This window comes from Hemiscyllium ocellatum, chromosome 21, assembly GCF_020745735.1.
Source record: "Hemiscyllium ocellatum isolate sHemOce1 chromosome 21, sHemOce1.pat.X.cur, whole genome shotgun sequence".
In the NCBI taxonomy this organism is placed as follows: Eukaryota; Metazoa; Chordata; class Chondrichthyes; order Orectolobiformes; family Hemiscylliidae; genus Hemiscyllium; species Hemiscyllium ocellatum.
This window is the reverse complement of record NC_083421.1, coordinates 30,438,917-30,460,954: the sequence shown is the minus strand read 5'-3', so window position 1 is coordinate 30,460,954 and position 22,038 is coordinate 30,438,917.

Below are 22,038 nucleotides of genomic sequence, written 5' to 3'. Positions count from 1 at the left end.
ACAGCTGTCTCTGATCTACCAATATTCAATTTGTTAAATCCAAGTTAATTATTGGCTACTCCAGGGGAACCAGCACTTAATGGTCTCCTGTTGTGTAGTGATATTGGCCCTACTTTAGAGGCAGGAGGCTTGGGTTCAAGTCCAACCTGCTCCAGCGTTGTGTCATAACATGACAGAAGACAAAAGATGCTGGAGATCACAGCGGGTCAGGCAGCATCTGACTATGGTCAGGCAGACTCTTGAAGAGTCAGCTAGACTCAAAATGTTACCCGTTCTCTCTGCGTGGATGTTGCCTACTCGCTGTGATCTCCAACATCTGTTATTTTCTGTCCAGATTCCAGCAATAATTTGCCCTTATAGTGTGTCATAACATGTTGAAGTTTATAACATGAATAGTTTGATTAAAATTATCTACAAATATATTAATCTGTTCACTGCAATGTCCAATTGTAATCAATGTTCCCTCAGAGGGGATTTGAAGCATGTGCGACATCCCACCCTGAGATACTTTGTTTTCATTACTCGGACTGGGTTAGCACTCAAAGCCGGCTTATTGATCAACATTCCAATGACGTACAATTAATGAACCTGCAATGGGATAGTTGTACATAGGAACAACTTTCACTGAAGAAAGGAAGAGTTGTATGTGGGAACTGTTTTCTATTACTTTAAATGTCCTTAGAGTCAATTACTTACTTTTGAAGATGTCAGTTGATTATTTTTGAAGATGTCATTGCGGCAGGCAAGCAGTGCAAACTACTACAAATAGTAATATTTTGAATAATTAGATAATCTAATTTAAGTATTAGTGAATAAAAAGTGTTGGCCTTCGTGCTCTTCATTAAGCAATGCCATAGGATCTTATTCAACCTGAGATGATAATTAGGGCTCCGGTTTAAAATCTCATCCAAAGGAAGACTCCTCTGATAATGCCCTGTTTCTTTAGTTGATACAAATATATAAATCATTCCCTGGCGGGTCAGCTTATATCAAGTAGTCAAGTTGTTGGGTTGTGAATTGAACGCACAACCATCTAATGCAGAAATGAGAGTACAACCACTCGGCCAAAGCCAGACTCCTGACAACCAACTGGAATAAATTGAATCAATTTAATTGATTGCTAAAAATGACTGAACCAGCTGTGGATCAGACCATTTGGAGAAAATGTTTATTCCATTACCTTTTCTGCTGAGCAAAGGTGAGACAATGGGATGGGAGTGGAATGATAAGGAAATTTTATAGAAATAATTGCATTGGCATTTGAACATTTTATTGGTACAGAAAAGTACGCCGATCCAAAAAAGAACTTGACTGATCGATGATCCTTTTTATTATTAACAGATTCCATGTTGTTAAAACACATCAATGCTTTTTTTTCTTTAAGATAGCCCTTATATTCCCACAAAGCTCAAAATACAAAATTATGTGCCTTTGTGTTCATGTTATTTTATTCCATCTCAAACATTATTGCATAGGTTCCCAGGAGGTTAAAACTGTGAAATGTCTTCGATTTCCCTTTTAGGTACAATCCTCAAACTTTAAATATGGATTGCATCATACAGTGACCTATTGATTTATCTCAATTCTCTTGTTAACTTTGGTACGATCGCAGATTATGGACTATGGCTCTCCAGCCAGCTTTCACCATAGGAAAGACATTTAACCACGTTTGACAGGCAATTTCTGGGTGAATTGGACAAAGAAAAACATTAATTACTGGAGAAAGTCCATGTTTTGAGTCCAGTTACTCTTAATCAAAACTAGGCTTAAATTTGCTTTCATCCCACTGATGCTGACAGACCTGCTGAGTTTCTCCAGTTATTTCTCTTTTTGTTTCAGATCTCCAGCATCTGCAGTTCTTTATTTTATATCTGAATGAATTGGGATGGGTGTAAGGTAAAGATCAATCTTTTTAAGTTTGACAAATGTGAATTCTTGCATCTTAAGATCTGCTCCTAAAAACATTGCACATTAACAATTATTCTCATTCATAATGCAATGTTTCTTTTCCAGCTGAATTATCTCTGGCTAGATCTGCTAAATATTTCAAATTATACTCACTTTAGCTTCTACAAATAACCCATTTAAATTGATTTTTGCATTTTTCCTTACTTGTGCTTCTTGTTTAAGTGTTCCATTCCACTGAAATCATTTCTCCTGCGATTTGAAAGCAACATATCCACTTTAAAATATGTAAGCATTAGTTATCTGACCTGAATAACAGAAGCGTATTAGTAAGTTCTCACAATAAATAATTGCATTATTTAGCAGTTAATAGAGTATGCTGCCTGACATCTCAGGGGAACTAAAGTTCAGTAAACAAAGTATGTTACAAATGCAAGGAGAAAGTAGCATTTTTAAGTTAATGATCAGCCAAATAAGTCTGAAGGTGTTGTCTGTGGAGTAGTGACGCTTAAATGCATCTGTAATTCATGGTAGAATTTGTTCTTTTACTGTTTCAACCACTAATTTCAACTCAACAAACTGTACAATATCAGTAGAGCTCAGATCCAATGTTATACTGTTTTCTTATAGTGGCAGAAAGAAAGGACTTGCTTTTGTATAGTGCCCTCAGGATGTTCCAAATTGCTTTACAGTCAGTTAAGCACTTTGCTGAAGTATAGGCTCTGCTGTAATGTCAAAAATATGGGACTGCAAAGTTCCACAAACAGCATTGCAATAATGACCCAACAACCTATTTTACTGATGTCAGTTGATGGATATATATTCACTGGGAAAGAGGGACGAATTCCACTGTTCTTCTTCAACATAACATCATGGAAATGTTTAAATTCACTAGTAAGAGTGTGAAGGCCTTGATTTAACATGCCATCACAAACAGAGCACCTCTCTTAGTGTAGCTCTAAACCCCTCCTATTCATATAAACATCCAGATTCCTTTTAAATGTTGTAATTGTACCAGCCTCCACCACTTCCGCTGGCAGTTCATTCCTTACACATACCACCCTCTGGGTGCCTTTTCAATCATTCCCCTCTCACCTTAAACCTATGCTCTCTAGTTTTGGATTCCCCCATCCCAGGGCAATCATGCTGTCTATTTACCCTATCCATGCCCCTCATGATTTTATAAATCGCATGTGGTGCCCTCTCAGTCTCTGAAACTCTGGTAAAATAACCCCACCTATTCAGCCTCTCCCTATAGCTCTTCCAACTCTAGTAACATCCTTATAAATCTTACCTGAACCCTTTCAAGTTTCATAATATCGTTCCTCGAGCAGGGAGACCATAATTGCAAATGTAGCTTAACCAATGTCCTGTACAGATGCACCAAAACTTCTTATCTCCTATACTCAATGCACTGACCAATAAAGGAAAGCATACCAAATGCCTTCTTCACTATCCTATCTACTTGCGACTCCACCTTCAAGGAGCTATGACACTGCATTCCAAGGTTTCTTTGTTCAGCAACACTCCCCAGAACCTTACCATTAAATGTATAAATCCCCTCCTAATATGCATTTCCAAAATGCAGCATCTCATAGTTATCTAAAATAAACTTCATTTGCCACTTCTTGGCCCATTGGCCCATTTGGTAAAGATCCTATTGTACTCTGAGGTGTCTACTGCACCACCAATGTTTAGTGTCACCTACAAACTTATTAACCATATCTCTTATGATCACATCCATTTCATTTCTATAAATGAGTAAAAGCAGTGGACCCAGTGCTGATCCTTGTGGCACACTGCTGGTCACAGGCCTCTCGTCTGAAAAGCAACCTTCCACCACCATAACTGACACACACATGCATGCACACACAATAACCTGTCAGCAAAAAACACCTTTCCACCACTTGTCAAGGTTAAAGCAATTTGTTTGCATGTTAATCTTTAATTTGTCACTGCCCTGAAATAATTTGTAGTACATGAGATGCCTTGAGATGGGATAACACATCAACTATTCAGTATTAAGTTATTCAGTTAGTAAGTGTTCTTTATAATAGCATCCTTGGCTGAAGATTAAAATTGCTCTCTTCTCTTTTCAACCTCCTCTTTTCTTTGCAGCTCATCATTCTGTTTTTGTATCCCACTTCACCAACTGTGGCTTTTTGTCACCAGTCCATACTCTAGTGTCCTCTGGCCTCACTCACTCCTGGTTTTTTAGCCTCATTACCAAGGCCTTGCCAACTTTGCTTCTCATTCTTTACAAACCACAGAGCATCTGGCCCTGCACCTACTGTTTTGTCAAACTAATTCACTGTCACCACTCCCCCTCTCTCTGCTGCTCCAATCACAGGCTGGTTTTACTCCTTCATCTACTGCAGAAAGATTCACTCTGAGTGACTGTGTGAGATATTTTAGCATATGACTGGAGGTGCAGCTCGTCAAAGGGTCACTCTGTAACACATGCAGAAATGACTTTTCTCCAACTGATCTCCCCCTATGATGACATTTTCCTGACTGTTTGAGAAACTTTGGGGGCAAGTTGACCTGCAGCCATTGTGTATTTTGAGTGTTGCTTTGGATTAATTGATTAACAACATTAGTCTCCAAGGTCATCATGCAATGGTGACTTAAGATCTAATGACTAATGAGAGACCAGAGAGAGGGCTCGCATAGAGGTTTTCTGGCCTGATGCAGTTCCATGACTGTGTATATCATTGGTCTGTAAAGAAATGGTTATTGCTAAAACATTTACAGAGCCATTTAAGGGCCTCTTTTGCACTGTATGATTCTCTGTTTTGCAACTGCAGAGGCATTTAAGAGACAATCAGATCTTCTTTCACCCCTGACCAGAAGGCAAAACATTAATTATTGAGTCCCAGCTAACATCTCCTGTAAGAGTGTCAAACCCCACAGTGTAAAATACATAGATATCTGAGAACTCAAAGCCTCCATAAATAAATTGAATTATGCCCTGTCAATGTACCATATTGCAGTCAAGTATGTTGAGTGCTAGTGAAGGTTTCTGACAATGTAAAGCTTCTGAGAATATTTAAAACAGCTTTGAATGCTGGGAAATGGAGCTGCACCTTACAGCTGCAACATGTGCTTAAGGCGTCATCTCCAAACATGTTCCTCAAGTTGAGAGATTGGGAGGTCAGAAAGAAGCAGATCTGTACAAAGATGAAAAGTCTTCTTGACTGCAAGCAAAACTAGGCATTCCTGATTGATTTGTTTTATTTCACTGTGGGAATCAGCATGAGGCTCTGTTCTCATGCTAACACCCACCAGTCAAACCACAATTTAATAAGTCACTCTTACTACTGCAGAATAGTCATATCTAAACCATCCATTACAGCTGAAGTACTACACTATCAAGAGATTTATTTCACCTTTCAAACCAATTGCTAAGTAAGCAGTATCATTGCAAAGTGAAGACTGTTTTCATATTGCATCTTCAAATTTATATAATTAATTGCTTTGCACTGATCATAGAGATGGGGTGATTATTTGAATGTAGAATACTTGAGAACACTTTCCAAACAAGACTGATTTGATGACACTGCGTAAAGAAAATGACTTTTGCCCCTTTAATAGTTTAATTTCAGGTCTTTTTGGATCAAGGATCAACTTGGTCAACTTACTAATAGAATTTGTTCAGTTGTCCACTTGTTTTCAGCCCTTACAAATTAGAACAACTTCACACTTAATGCAGCTGTAAAAATAACTTCATTAACACATGTAAAGTGCTCAGTTGCTGTGGCATTAACACACTTGGTCCTGTTATGACATTTATAAAATAATAGTGAATTATGCATGCAATGCTTGACATAACTGGACGTGTGTAGCAGACTCCCTGCTGTTCCTGCCTGGAGAATTATTGCCTAACGCTCACCACACCACATCCTACAAAAAAGGGATTAAGTTACTGGCTTTTGCCTTGAAATTGGAATAATTCAATAAGAGCCATGTGTGCTACTTTAGGGGAACCATTAATCTATTTAAAACAAATTGATCTAAACTTCTTAAAACAGGAAAATTCATGCATTGCATTAGGCACTCTAATATTAAAATGAATAAATATCAAAGCATTTAAAGGCTAACTTGATTTATAAATTATTCTAAAGTCTGAAAAATGGAGTTTTGTTAAAGGTCTCTAATCTTATTCCAAAAATACATTTTTATTTTAATTTTGAAGTTAAATTCAGCAGACTGCTTTGACATTAAATTTGCAAGTTTTAATCTAGATTGCCTTTGTAATTCATGAAGTGTCCCACTCTGTTGAGTCATTTTCTATAGCTGGCTGTTAAAGGTTCACACACAATGTCCAGTTGATGAAATACTGCGGGGGGAGTCACAGCCCCTGTGGTACCAGAGCACAGCAGGAGACCCTCAGCAGACAGATTGGAACAGGAATCTAGAAACGAACTCAAAAGCATAAGGCTTCTGCCCATCATCAATTACAATTAATTATTTAGACAGCAGTTGCAGCTAAATGGTAGCTTTTCTTATGAAATGGGTGTGGATTCAAGTTCCAATTCTTGAGATTTCAGCATATAGAACATAGAACAATACAGCGCAGAACAAGCCCTTCAGCCCTCGATGTTGTGCCGACCTGTGAGCTATTCTCAGCTCGTCCCCCTACACTATCCCAACATCATCCATGTACTTATCCAAGGATTGTTTAAATCTCCCTAATGTGGCTGAGTTGACTATGTTAGCAAGTAGGGCATTCCACGCCCTTCCCACTCTCTGAGTAAAGAAACTGCCTCTGACTTCTGTCTTAAATCTATCACCCCTCAATTTGTAGTTATGCCCCTTGTACAAGCTGACATCATCATCCTAGGAAAAAGACTTTCACTGTCTACCCTATCTAATCCTCTAATCATCTTGTATGTCTCCATCAAATCCCCTCTTATCCTTCTTCTTTCCAATGAAAACAGACTCAAGTTTCTCAGCCTTTCCTCATAAGACCTTCCCTCCAGAACAGGCAACATTCTGGTAAATCTCCTCTGCACCTTTTCTAATGCTTTCACATCCTTCCTGAAATATGGCGACAAGAACTGTACTCAATATTCCAAGTGTGGCTGCACTAGCGTTTTATATAGTTGCAGCATAATATTGTGGCTCCAGAACTCAATCCCTCTACGAATGAAACCTAACACAGCGTATGCCTTCTTAACAGCACTATCAACCTGGCTGGCAACTTTCAGGGATCTATGTACATGGACTCCAAGGTCCCTCTGCACATCCACACTACCAAGAATCTTTCCATTGACCCAGAACTCTGCCTTCCTGTTATTCTTCCCAAAGTGCATCACCTCACATGTAGCTGCATTGAACTCCATTTGCCACCTCTCAACACAATTCTGCACTTATCCAAGTCCCCATGCAACCTGCTACATTCTTCCACACTGTCCACTACTTTACCGACTTCAGTGTCTTCTGCAAATTTACTAATCCATTCACCTATGGCTGTGTCTAAGTCATTTATAAAAATGACAAACAGCAGTGGTCCCAAAACAGATCCTTGTGGCACACCACTAACCAGATTCCAGGCTGAATATTTTCCATCAACCACCACTCGCTGCTTTCTTTCAGAAAGTCAGTTTCTAATCCAAACTGCTAAATCACCCTCAATTTCATGCTTCTGCATTTTCTCCAACAGCCTACCATGTGGAACCTCATCAAAGGCTTTACTGAATTTCATGTATACCACGTCAACTGCCCTACCTTTAGCTACATGCTTCGCCACCTTCTCAAAAACCCAATGAGGTTTGTGAGACATGACCTGCCCTTGACGAAACCATGTTGGCTATCTGAAATCAAATTATTGCTTGCTAGATGATTATAAATCTTATCTCTTATAGTCCTTTCCAAAACCTTTCCTATAACAGACGTAAGGCTCACTGGTCTATAAAGTGCCTTTACAGTATTGCGTGTGGGTAAAGAATAAACATGGTAAAAACAAGGACTGTAGATGCTAGAGACCAGAGTCTAGATTAGAGTGGTGCTGGAAAAGCATAGCAGGTCAGGCAGCATCCGAGGAGCAGGAAAATCGATGTTTCAACAAAAGCCCTTCATCAGGAATAGAGGCAGGATGCCTGCAGAGTGGAGAGATAAATGAGATGGGGGTGGGGACAAAGTAGCATAGAGTACAATAGGTGAATGGGGGTGGGGACGGAGGTGATAGGTCAGATAGGAGGGTGGAGTGGATAGGTGGAAAGGAAGATGGGCAGGCAGGTAGGTCATGAGGGCGGTGCTGAGTTGGAAAGTTGGAGCTGGGGTGAGATGGGGGAAGGGGAAATGAGGAAACTGGTGAAGTCCACATTGATGCCATGGGGTTGAACTGTTCCGAGGTGGAAGATGAGGCGTTCTTCCTCCAGGCGTCTGGTGGAGAGGGAGCAGCGGTGGAGGAGGCCCAGTACCTGCATGTCCTCGGCAGAGTGGGAGGGGGAGTTGAAATGTTGGGCTACAGACCAGTGGAGTTGATTGGTGCGGGTGCCCCGGAGATGTTCCCTAAAGCGCTCTACTAGGAGGCATCCAGTCTCCCCAATGTAGAGGAGACCACATCAGGATAGACGTGCTTTATCCAGACCCCCAAGTTTCCCTCTATTCCCCAATACAGAGAGACCCCAGGGTAGTTAAGTTGTCACAATTCATTATTGTCCCTTTCTCTAGGTCAGCAATTGGTCTCCCAGCTGTTCTGACATCTTCCCTGACTTCAGGACAGGGGAAATGTCAGGCATAACCGAAGCATGCTAACCCAGCCTTCCTGCTTTCCCATCCAAAGTCTGCCCACATTCCATATTCAACTTGTCCTTTTTACTATCTATTCTTGAGTTTCTATTGACAATAATCATCCAGCAATAAATCCCACCAAACTATGAAGGATTCTAATGGTACAGTGGTAGTGTCCCTACCTTTAAGGCAACAGGCCCAGGTTTAAGTCCCATCTGCACATAACATGTTTGAGCTTGTTGATTGAAAATATTTCTGACAGAGTGTGCTCACTTCCAATTTATCGGTAAAATGTGCATACACACACACGCGCGCGCACACACGCACACAAAATTAATAGTCAATTGGAATTTTTTTTAAAAATCTGCTTTATTTAATAGTTTTTTATTTTTTTCTTTTATACTTAAGGGTGTTAGACCTTTATCATTCTTTAATTCAATTTATTTCAGAGATTTTGTTGCTACTACACTATAATGCTAAGTGTCAGTAAACGCATTGCATGCTGGTATGCAGTGTGGAGGGAGCGCTGTGTTATCACCGAACTAAACATTAAATGGAGGTCCACACCACTTCATATGGGTAAACTGGATTCTGGATTAGTGGTGCTGGAAGAGCACAGCAGTTCAGGCAGCATCCGAGGATAAGTAAAATCAAAGTTTCGGGCAAAAGCCCTTCATCAGGCATAAAGGCAGAGAGCCTGAAGGGTGGAGAGATAAGCTAGAGGAGGGTGAAGGTGGGGAGAAAGTAGCATAGAGTACAATAGGTGAGTGGGGGAGGGGATGAAGGTGATAGGTCAAGGATGAGGGTGGAGTGGATAGGTGGAAAAGAAGATAGGTAGGACAAGTCATGGGGACAGTGCTGAGCTGGAAGTTTGGAACTACAGTGAGGTGGAGGAAGGGGAAATGAGGAAACTGTTGAAGTCCACATTGATGCCCTGGGGTTGAAGTGTTCCTAGGCAGAAGATGAAGCGTTCTTCCTCTGGTGGTGAGGGAGCAGCGGTGAAGGAGGCCCAGGACTTCCATGTCCTTGGCAGAGTGGGAGGGGGAGTTGAAATGTTGGGCCACAGGGCGGTGTGGTTGATTGGTGCAGGTGTCCCAGAGCTGTTCCCTAAAGCACTCTGCTAGCATGCGTCCAGTCTCCCCAGTGTAGAGGAGACTGCATCGGGAGCAACGGATACAATAAATGATATTGGTGGATGTGCAGGTAAAACATTGATGGATGTGGAAGGCTCCTTTAGGGCCTTGGATGGAGGTGAAGGAGGAGGTGTGGGCACAGGTGGCATAACTTTAAAAGAGATTCAGAAAGCTAATCATGGCATTATAGACAATATTTATACCAATAGTTAAAGGAAGATTGTGTGGTCATTATCATATTGCTATATTGTGGAACCCCACTGTGTATAAATCTTTTTTTCAGCTTATTTGAAACACATTCCTTATCAGGGTAACTCCATACACCACAACTCAGAAACAAGAGAAGGAACACAAAACCATTAATAACCTTTGATTTACACGGTCACTTTAATTTGCAGTTTACCATGATTACTTTTTATAGCAACACAAGTGAAAGGAAAGCACGAAACTACGCCAAAAAAACTTACTTTCATATCAGTCAATCTTATTATGAAGCATTACTCTAAACTAGCTCATCTGTTCAGGACTCGAGCAGTTTGCTAATTTACTGCATGTGCCTGTTCTCTGGTGTTTTATGGTGCTTTCAGAGGCAGAATGAATTATGAGTATGACAACACCCCAAAGTTTTGACTGACTAATAATTCTGCAAATGCAAGCCATCAAGCTAAGGCTTCAAAATACTGCCTTAACCATAATTTCTAAAGAAGCAAAGAAAGGTAACCTCATCATCTGGCACTTGAAAAAAATTTGCAAACTTGACCCTCTTAATCAGTTTGTTATCAAAGGAAAGAAAGGCTAACATCCATATCATGTATCTCCTGACTTCAGCACATTGCAAAGTATTTTCCAATTAATTAATTACTTTTGAAGTAAGTCATTTGTAGGAAATGCCACAGCCAGCATGAGTGTAGCAAGCTACCACAACAAACAGTGTGGTAATGAACAGATAATGCATCAGTGATTATGGTTCAAGAATAAGTATTAGCCAAGACATCAGGTTGCAGCCTCGGTTTTTCACTGAGGAGTGCTATGTTTTTATAACCTTATCTTTAAATTCCATCTGAAAGATATTTCAGTAATATGGTAACTATTCTTCTTAAGATGTATGGACAGTAGGTTTTCATCATCTTGTGGGTGTCAGAAAGGATTGATGGCAGCTCAGTGTGTACTGGAAGATGAATATTGCTGATTATAATTTACTGGATTGGAAATCATTGGGACTCCACCTTGTTTGAGTGTCCTCAGTGTAGTATTGGCTCTGGTGACTCATGAGGCCCAAGGATAAATCTGTATTGTTAACCCTTTATTCAGTGCTCGCTTTCTCTTGGTTGGTGGTCTGCTCAGAGGTGGTCAGCTATGCACACAAACAGGTTCTTGGCTTTGGTTAAACCCAGTTACAGCAAATACTGCTAGTTTCAGGATGGAAGGGGCAAGACTGGGGATTAATGGTTGCATTTTTAAATATTTTCATTCTTTTCCTTGCAGGTGCTAAGAGCCTTTTATAATTTATGGCATTGTATTGGGACACTTTATCTTTACACCTGTTCTGTGCGTGCTACCTGATTTACTTGCTCACATTTCATGAAATGATTGATTGATATCATTTATAGGATTAGAAATATGTTCTTTGTGATCTGGCCAATGTAATGAGAGACAAAGGATTTACAGAAAGTTAAAGACTAAAAATCACATACATTGATTGATCAAACTCAAATCATTCAGCTATCTGAACAAAACCTCGCTTTTCTTTGAATTAGCTTCTTTCAGGCAGTGCAACAGGATAAAAACTCAGCTCAGTTGTGACCTTGTCCTCTCCTTCAGTTGCCAGTCCTGACTTGTGAGCTCTATGGAGAGGTTGGGTGCACCTGGGACTGAGATTGGCTCTGATTCAGTGCTATTTTATGCTTTCGGCTAATACTGATCTTAGCATTGTTACACAGTGCTTTGAAGTGTTTGTGGTCATGGATAGACTCTGTTTCAGGCTGTTCTTGCCCTCCTGATGTGCTATGACATGCTTATATTTACAACTGCAAGTTACTAATTGCAACTAAATACAACAGTGTAATTAGTAAGATTATCCTCATTACATGCTTCTACTAATTTGATATCACCCCTCGATCTCTCTCACTGAAGTCAGAGGCACATCATTGGTTATATCATTGTCATTTGCAAATTTCATTATAGTCCATCTGTGCAAAGTTACACTTGACCTTCTCTATATTACATTGTTTGCTTTTTACTGTGGTGTCTCTCTATATCAACACCTTCTCACTTCTCCTGATAGTCGTTTCAGATATACTGATGGTTTAATATTGAATTCTTTCATGACTGTTTCCACTGACTTCTTGTTTCTTAACCAGAGCTTCATGTAATGATTTAAAAACCTGCAGTGCTTTTGCTCTCCGTCTAGAATTGTACATTTTTTGCTTTTTTACTGTGGTGTCTCTCTATATTTTTTAACCTGTGGGAGATGATGTTTCACTTAAGAGTGCACTTTAAAACCTCAGGAAGTCTGACTGGAAAGGAACATCATTTATCATTGAACATCAAAATAGAGCCATTACTTGCAGTATACAGACACTAATCCCAGCTTGGGACAGCCAGCTATGTGCCCCATCCCTGGATCTAATTTATGGAAGGTTCAGATGATGAGTTCCAGCTCAACAGGCCATAACCTGTTACCAGGGCAAAACATATTCAATATGCTCCACAGGGAGATTAATTAGTAATTCCCCATGGACCTTAAGGGATTATCACACCATGGTAAAAATGATTTGCTTTGTAACAGAGTAGAGTTAATTCCCAGTATGTATCCCCATCCATGAGTCACTTTACAATCCTAACCACTCTTTCGCTGCCTCTCCATTCAACTGAGGGTACACTGAATTTCCTGAATACCTCATTCACAAATTGAAACCATTGTTTGATCCCAGTGTTTTGAAAGTTCTTTCACTCTGATCACTGGGCCAGCTGAGGTTAATCTTGCCATTTCAATCCGTCCTGAATAATAATTGACTAAGATTAAAGATTCTATCTTCTGTATTGGAACAAATTCAATGCTTGTCTTTCTCATGGCCTTTCTGGAAATCTTGATGAAATCGTAAGAGATGAGGCATTTGATTGTTTACACTGCACAGTTAGCACAACAAAATATAAATCTGTGGACATCTTTTGAAATATCTGCCCTTCAGACTGATGGTAGAGCGCTTTCTCTGCACATTGTGATGCCATGATGTCCCCAGTGGAGTCTCTGTAGAATTCCTTGTCTCATCAAATGTGTTATAACCATTTTATGGTCATACATCAATCAATTTTCCAAAATTGTTTTCACTGAGGATACCTTTTGCTGGTTGTTGGAGTATAATTCACTAATCCTTGCAGACAGAGTTGTCTAGCTTTTGTGAGCACTATGTCAGATTTTTGAACTGCACAACCTTTGCTGAGCTTCCCTTCAGTTGCCGCTAAAAGTTAGGCTATTGTCATACAATGAGATTCCACTTCTCTAAGAATTAGGTCTTCTTCACTATTTGACCAACCTACTGCTTTTGAGAATGCATCAGCATTTACTTGTGCCTTGTCTTGAACATTATTTTGTTATGATTGTAACAAGGTCAACCAGGTGAACCTCATAGAATGTGAGTTTTCTGATTGGGGTTGTTAATCTGGTCCAGTTAGGAACCCCTGGCTGACAGATATAAATAGGAGTGTCAAACATTCTGACGTTCTGAGAGTTGGATCTAAGAGAGCTGGATCAGTATTAAGGACTTTCTATGTGTAAATAAAGGGTGACTTGGTGACGGGATACCTGCCTCTGTAGATCTATTTTAGTTGAAACTCAAAGAACAAAGAGTAAAGAAAAAAGAACAAAGAATTGTGAATAGTATAGCACAAAAATGGGCCCTTCAGCCCACCAAGACTGCGCAGACACCCAATGCCTTTCTAAGCTAAAAGCATTTTTCCTCAAACCAGTCCATGTCTTTCTATTCCCCGCCTAATTATATATCTGTCGGAGTGCCTTTTAAACGTTGTTACTGCATCAACATCAATCACCTCCTTTAGTGTCACTTACCGTGCTCTATATAAAAAATTTGTATCTCACATCTCCTTTAAACTTGCCCCTTTTCCCTGAAAGCTATTTCCTCTAGTAATTGACTCCTCGTTAGTCTAAGCCTGAATCTTTGTAGTGTTTTTGCATATTTTGCAATCTCCTTAGATGTTAACAATGTTGTCATAGACTTGTGGCTCATCCTGATCTGGAATTTCAGTCTATATAACTGTGAATGCTTTCGTCTCCATGTTTACAATCCTCAATTCAGTCTCCACAAAAGCTTGTAATGTAAAATGTATGGCTACATTTATTATTAACACCATCGCTAGGTGGTTTAGAAACTGTGGATTTGCAGGAACACAGGCTTGCAGCGCCATGCCATTACAGAGTGACAGATTGAAAGCTTCAGGAACAAAGGTGGCTCTGCCGATAAAATCCCACTGCAGGTTAGTGCTGTTTGGAACTGGCATCAGAACATCATCCAGGATAAAGTAAAATGACATGCTTCCCATGCACAGTACCAGGGGCGCTTCTATTTAACTTTGTGTCTACACATTCACATTCATCAGGATACAGTTAACAGAGAGATATTGAGAGGTTAATTAAGTGAGCAACAATTTGGCAAATACAGTATAATGTGGGAAAATGTGATCTTGTTCATTTTGAAACGGAGAACCAAAGAACAGAATATTATTTAAATGGAGAAAAACATGATGCATTGTGACTCAGGAATGTCTATTGCTGATAACTGACATCACCAGGATCATTTGCGGATACACGAGGTGGTCATTTTGATATTCAGCGCATTAATAGGTTTTCTTCTTCCAAAATTTTCTCTTTCTTGTGCACTTCCCTTATGAAGAGACATTTGAGGTTAACATAGTGAGTAAGCTTAGATTGTAAAAGGCTGAAACATCAATAGAAAGTTACTCCTTTTGAATTTTAGTAAAGCTGCAGTCTGTTTCTGACTCCAGAACCATCAGTAGCCCATTTTCCCCAAAAGCTCTCGATTGGGTTCAGTAAGACTGGTTCAGTTTGGGATAAACTCGCTCACTTGATTCACCATGTGTAATAAGCACTGTATATCATTTGAAAATTTCAGTTTTGGAAGAACACCAATGGCTTTTGTCTTCTTTGGATCCTTTGTGTTACCTTGTTCGTGGAAAATATGTCCTGGAAATATAGTTGCCATTCTTCAGAAATAGTATTTCTCATCTTGTGTTGGATCTGCCTTCCTAATACTACCTTAATACTCTGATCATACTCCTCATTTATTTTACACTTGAATATCATGCATGTGGCAATGGTTCCTGTTTCCCTTTCAGAATTCTAGACATTGCTCTTTGAAAAAAAGCTCAGATGCAGAAGAGATTCCAAATAGTAGATTGTTGAACTAATATTGCGTGAATGGTTTAATGAACGGATTCAAAAATCTTGGCACATGGTCTAAGGGTATCTGAAAATCTGATGCTGGAGATCACAATGGGTCAGGCAGCATCCAAGGAGAGACAACAAGCTAATGTTTTGAGTCTAGATGATGATCCATCAAACCTGAAATGAAATGTGGAGGGGGCAGCATTTATGCAATAGTTGGGGTGGAGGGGGGAGGTGGTGGACAGTTGGTGGAGAAAAGATGTTGATAGTTCAGATTAAGTGATCAAAATGTGAGAATGTGAGACATAATTATCAGTTTCAACTGTGAAAAGCTATTTGCTAGCATTTAAACAGCTGCTCCTGTGTTAAGTTTAAATTTTGCTGAAAAACCTTTTGCTTTCTCAGTGGTCGTCCAGATCTTGTGTTGATTCTCTTTGACCTCACATGGGAACATCGTCTTAACTTTGGGTCTGCATTTTCAATTTTTGGAACATTTTTCCTTGCTGTATAATTTCCATTTTTCTGGAACTGTTCCTTTTGACAGACATTTCCTTTGTTTCTGAGATGGTGAAGGCGCTGTTACCTTAGAGATTTCTTAAATTAGCTGAGTTGACCATATCTATACAACTAAGCTCCACCTGCTGGGAAGTCATTACACTTCTTGTTCTATTTTGACACACATCTTGTACAACCTATGACAAAGATTCAAACAGTATTGGCATTTTGTCAGGTTTTTGGGATGAGGTACTCTTATCTTGTCAGAAAAATCCCGATGTTGCCTCGTGGAACTGACTGATTTTGGACTCTAATAATAAGTTTGATTGTTCGAAAGTTAAAACCTATTTGGGTTGAAGATTGTCTGACAATTTCTCATTCTAACACCAATTACAATACAATCTTTAATTACATCTGTTAAATATCCGTGCCCTGAACACCTCACTAGATGGTACAGATCCATTGAAAAATGTTCTACTAATTTACACAACTGATAAGATTGGTGATTGAACCTGGACTTAGTATTACTAAAGTTCTTTGGGGACTAAATTGTACAGCAAATTCTTTATTCGATGCATCATTCTCAACAATATTTCGTCCATGCTTGCCTTAGCAGAATATCATCAACTATTGGATCTGCAGTATACAATAAATGTCGACTTTTTGTCATCGTTCTTTCATTTGCAGGTTTGATGCAGTTCTGTAAGGAAATACACTTCTAGAACTCTCAATTCTGGCCTCAATGTTGGCCAAACACATTTTCGTAATGCTTTAAAATGGCAAGTCATCTCTGGATCTATACCTCTTATTGACTATTGTCCTTTACTGCCCCCTGCTGGTCAAAGAAGGCTTGGGCTTCCCCTGTTTGCAGTCAAGTGTTCCTTTTCTCTGTTTTCATTTTCCAGTGTATTGCCATTCTTTGAAGATCCTTTGCCTCAGCTTCAGTGTCCTCACTATTCACAGCTCTTGCTCTTTGTGGGCTCACAGTCCTTCTCTTTTGCCATATCTGTTAGCACAGATAAACTAACCCTTACCTTATGGCATATATAAAGCCAGACAGTTTGCCATGTTTGTCTACAGTGATCAGTGAGAATGAGTAAACTATTGTTAACTTTTTGTTCTTACATTTGTGTTATCATTCCATTTTCTGAGATACTCCATTATTAAGTCTTGAAGTTCAGCCAAACGTTCATTATAGCCATATGCAGAAACAAATGTCTGACCTTTCTTTTCCCTCTGGATACTGTTCCCAGATGGGGCACGAGTAAAACTATTTAACTGTGCCTTGCAAAATCTTCTTGAACCTGGGCTCTGGCTCACGATTCCTCTGGAGGAGCTGTTGAAAAATATCCCAGAGCCATTAAAATTGTTTGGGAAATGATGGCTATCCCTGCGATCATACTGACTAGGTCAGTAGTTGCAGCCATTGAATTGAATAACCCTTATCTCGCGCTGGTGGAATTTGCCATTTTTGCAGATCTCCAAAATCAGTCGCAAAATCAAACAAGATTCCATTACAATCTTTCTGTTGAGCTGAACAAATTTGTTTGTGGTATTCTTCTTTTCATAGTTGTTGCTATAGAAATGAAAATTACTGTTGTAGTTAAATAATTAGTGGAAAGTGTCTACAAAAGTCAGTGTTAACAGTTAATACTAATGCCATTGATATTTACATCATTTTACAGAATTGTGTTGAAGTTTCAGAAAACATAAATCGAATAGCAATGTTCTGTTATTTTGACATTGATCAAATGTATTATGTAACATTTTGCACAAGAAATAGTGTTTTGTACTAAAGATATGTGTTTTGAATGTCTTTTTAAGATGTCACCAAGGACACTGCTTATAAATGGCTTCATTTGTTATAGAAGGTTTGACATCTCTAATAAAACAGACAAAAGAATTCACTGATGTGTACAATCCTTAGTTTCTATTATCATATATTTGCTGTCCATTTATTTCTAACCACAACAACATAATTAAAATTAGTGATTAAAAATATTGATATGTAATCAACCATATTCATGCCAGCATAAAGAAATTTTCTTCAAATTAATACTGCAAAATGATTAATGAAGACCAATGCCACAGTTAGAACAACAACCTGTACTAATGTTGTGTTTTCTTTCTTAAGTAATAACATAGCCCAAAATACTTAAATATTAAAAGACCAAAGGTCTTTGATTTTTATATGCTTTTAATTGAAAATCTACAACGGTGAATACATCAATTCAACTGCTTGTACATCAATTCATCAATACTAAATGGCTTTGGAGTGCTATTCTTGCTATTCTTTGAAAATATTGCAAGCCTTTCACTCCCAGAGCTGATTGAACCACAATATTGTGCGTTGTAGCTTTCAAACTCTGTCAACTTTCCCAAATTCATCTATTTGATTGAACTTTCAGTGCAAACAATCCAATTCCCACTGGGAATCGATCCTTAATCAGACTGTCTGTAATTCTGTCTCAATTTTGATTGACTGAACCCAAGTTATCTTCCAATTGTTGTTCATACTTTAATTTGTCATACCCCTTTACAAGTCAGTTCCTTTAAAACTCAAGGTGAGTGGTTGACGATTCCTGCTCCATTGGCCATAATTAGATTTGCTCAAAGATGAAATATTTACAAGATCTACAAACAGCGTTATAAGTCTTCCTTTAATTCTCCATTAATAGATATCAAATATCGATACTGGAAATCCAAGAGCCTTCAATATATCCAGATTTAATCAGCTGCAGTAGTGAAGGGCAGAATCAAACAACTCCAAATCATCAATAAACATAGATACTGAAGTGGAATAGGGCAGACAAGTTTGTTAAATTCCAAAGCCATCTTGAAATAATTTTAAAATATTCTCTGTGCTTACCAACTTGAAAATAAATTCTTCTTGTGAAGTATTTCCATTATGCTAACATTATCCTAATGAGTCCTGGGTCAATATTGGAGGTCAGAAGCTGACCACCCTCACAATGATATGCAGTACAAGGGGAGGCAGTGCCCTGTTAATCCAGTGACCCAGATAATGTTCTGGGGACTTGGGTTTGAATACTACCATATTGGAATTTGAATTCAATAAATATCTGAAATTAAGAGTCTCATGACGGCCATGAATCCATTGTTGATTGTTGGAAAAACCACCTGGTTCACTAATGTCCTTTAGGGAAGGATGTTGCCATCCTTACTTGGTCTGGACTACATGTGACTCCAGACCCACAGCAATGCGATTTACTCTTAATTGCCCAATGGGCAATAAATGCTGCCCTGCCATCAAAGCCCCATCCTGTGAATGAATGAAAAAAAAGTTCAATACACATCAGAGGGACACCATTTTTAATAGCAATAACAGCAAAATGGGACACTGCTCACAGCGTGACTTGGTTCGAAACATAGCCTCCTCTAAATAAAATGTACTATGTTTATCTAGAAACATTCTATTTCCTTTTATTTTTGTCTCTCTGCAATAGTTGAAAAGATTGCATTGCTTCAAAGATGTATACCAAAAAGTGCATTGGATTTACTTGAAAGAGAAATTGAGATTAACAACATTATTCACCAACAACAAAAGACTTAAAAGATCTAATTTATTTTTTTTGTTTTTATTACAATTATAATTTACAACCTCTCAATTGCAAATCATCAAGTATTTAATATTTTTCATCTGAAATGATCACCATTTAGACTGACTTTTTTAAAACGCTGACATTTCTCACATCCATAGTTACATCACTGCATCTTTCAGAGTCTCAGACCCATTGACACAGAGCTATTGTGTCAATGGCTCTGAGACTCTGAAAGATGCAGTGATTCAAGGAATTGAGTAGAATTGTAGAGATTCAAGGAATTGAGTAGAATTGAGGAATTAACTGTCATGAAGAAAAGGACATTGGGAGCAAGGAGGGCTTCGGGAAACATTAAATCAACAATACATTATATCGCTAACTAACATTTAGGCAGACAGCATTTATAAATAGTTTGTGTAAATATTTCAACACTGCATTCTGTCAGGTACATGCATTTGCTCCTTGGTGAGCTTCCATTGTGAATGCTTAATGACCCTCTTCATCATTATACAGGCAGCAGCTAAACAACCCGATTTATTTTAATATCATCCTCCGTTACCTCCTGCCGCAATACATAAAGAATACATGAAGGCCATGATTATCTGAGCAGAGAAATCTGAAAAAAAATGTTGGCGCAGTCCTCAGTTATGACTCATTACCGAGGTTTCTTTCCAAGACCCTTGTTAGCTTGGTTTCAGTGGTATACAAATGCTTTAACTTTTAATTGTCACTGTTTAATGCAGCTGCTGTATTAGAACAAGAAGTGACAACAAGAAGAAGATAGGCCCCAAAGGGTCAGAGGCACAGAAACTGATTACACCATCCCACAGGTTTCAGAAGGTCATTTGGTAATTGTATTTTGGACCAGTCCGGATTCCCAGATGGCTCTTCGGCAAGATGGGTATAATGTAAAATAATAATTTACCATTATAATGTTTAAAAGACGGTGTCATTGGAATAAGCAGCAATCCTTTATTTAAAGGATACATGAGCAGACAGTGGAAGAGAATACAATTACAGTGCAGCAAGCAATCAAACGTTGGAATGGAAGCAAAGCCCAGGAGCAGAATATTTTTCATATTACTCACTTTTGTCTTCTCTTGCACTCAATCCCCTGCAGGGAGCCAAGTGTCACATCAACACAGGTGAGATAAATGAGCCCCCATGGTGTGTTCTTACCAGATGAGTAAAGCTAAGCTGAGAAGCAATTGCACAGAGTGAACAAAGATAACAGTGACAAATTAAAGGAATCAATTCATTTTCTGGGTAATAATTCAATATTAGTCTGTTTTAGATATAGATAACTATGCATACTCCCCAGGACATTAAAGTGCACATCTACAGAGAGGACCCTAATTCTTATGGATAACACAAAAGAGACAATCAGAACTTATCAATATTGTGGAATAAATCGAACAGCCCATGAAGGGTCGAGTTCAAAATGTCAATGTCTAATTTATTCTGGTCCTTTCCAAGCTTTACAATAGCAGTGCTCATGGAGCGTCTTGGCATTAAAATGCATGTTGGGCATAAAATTGCTGTTCTTATCCACTTGTTCATTAAATACATTAGAACAATTTAGGCCATAACCACCGAATAATGTTGATAAAGTGTCGCACTGGAGAAGCACAGAAGGTCAGGCAGTATCTGAGGAAGAGGAGAACTGATATTTCGGGCAGGACCCTACATCGGTCCTGATGAAGATGCTGCCTGACCTGCTATGCTTTTTCCAGTGCCACACTTTATCGACTCTGACTCTACAGTATCTGCATTCCTCATCATCTCCCATTCAATAATAGACCAATTTTTAATGGCATGGAAAATTTTAATTAATGCCAACCTTGTTAGCAATAAAAATGAACTTTTACATGTGTTTCATTACATTATTTCAAACTTTCTTTGAGCTATGATCAAAATTAAATCAGATTTACTTTTTGTTTTCCTTGCTTTCACATTTCATTCTTCATCCAGTCTCTCGCACCACTTGTTTAATCTTCAGCAAATTATTCTGCATTAAATTAAATATTCTGTCACATCCTGGATTAGACTCAGTGTCTCAATGATAATTCTTCAAGTTAATTGTTTTGTAGGGAGATAGGTCCTTGTTTGCCCAGTTTATACAGATCTCTGTGGAGTGCTCTGCAATGTAGTGGGAATGTAGTGACAATTAATTGTTGCTAACAAGCCCAAGAAATATCTATAAGCAGCATATATCATTTATTCGCCACTGACTGAAAAATTCTGAGCCACTGTGTTGGCCAACTTTCCCACATTCTGTATTGTTCAATATCACAGCAATTATTTGCTTGAGAAGGTAAAGCCACCATAATATTAAAAGGGCTCCTCTCTCATTAGAGAAAAACAACTAGTCGTGGTTTAATTAAAGGGTCACCACACCTCAGGTGAGGGGTGAGGTTGAGAAGGAAGTCAGCTGGTGTAGAAATTGAACTCATGTTATTGATATCACTCTACATTGCAAACCAAATGTCCAGCCAAATGAATGACACATTTTGATTCATTAGCAATAATGGCCTTCAGAATCCACCTGCTTTGTTTAAATTTAAAAAAACCTTTGTAGTTAACTATCAGTCATTATTTAACTAATGAATTCTTCATAACAACGCCTTTACCATTAAGATTCCATTGGACAACCAATCAGTATGCTCTTTTCATAAAGTTTAAACATGTTGTTTTCCTTACAATGGTTTATTGGACAATGGTATATTGGTGTATTGGTATAGTATATTGTCACGACAAGTGCAAGATGGAAGGCTTTAACAAA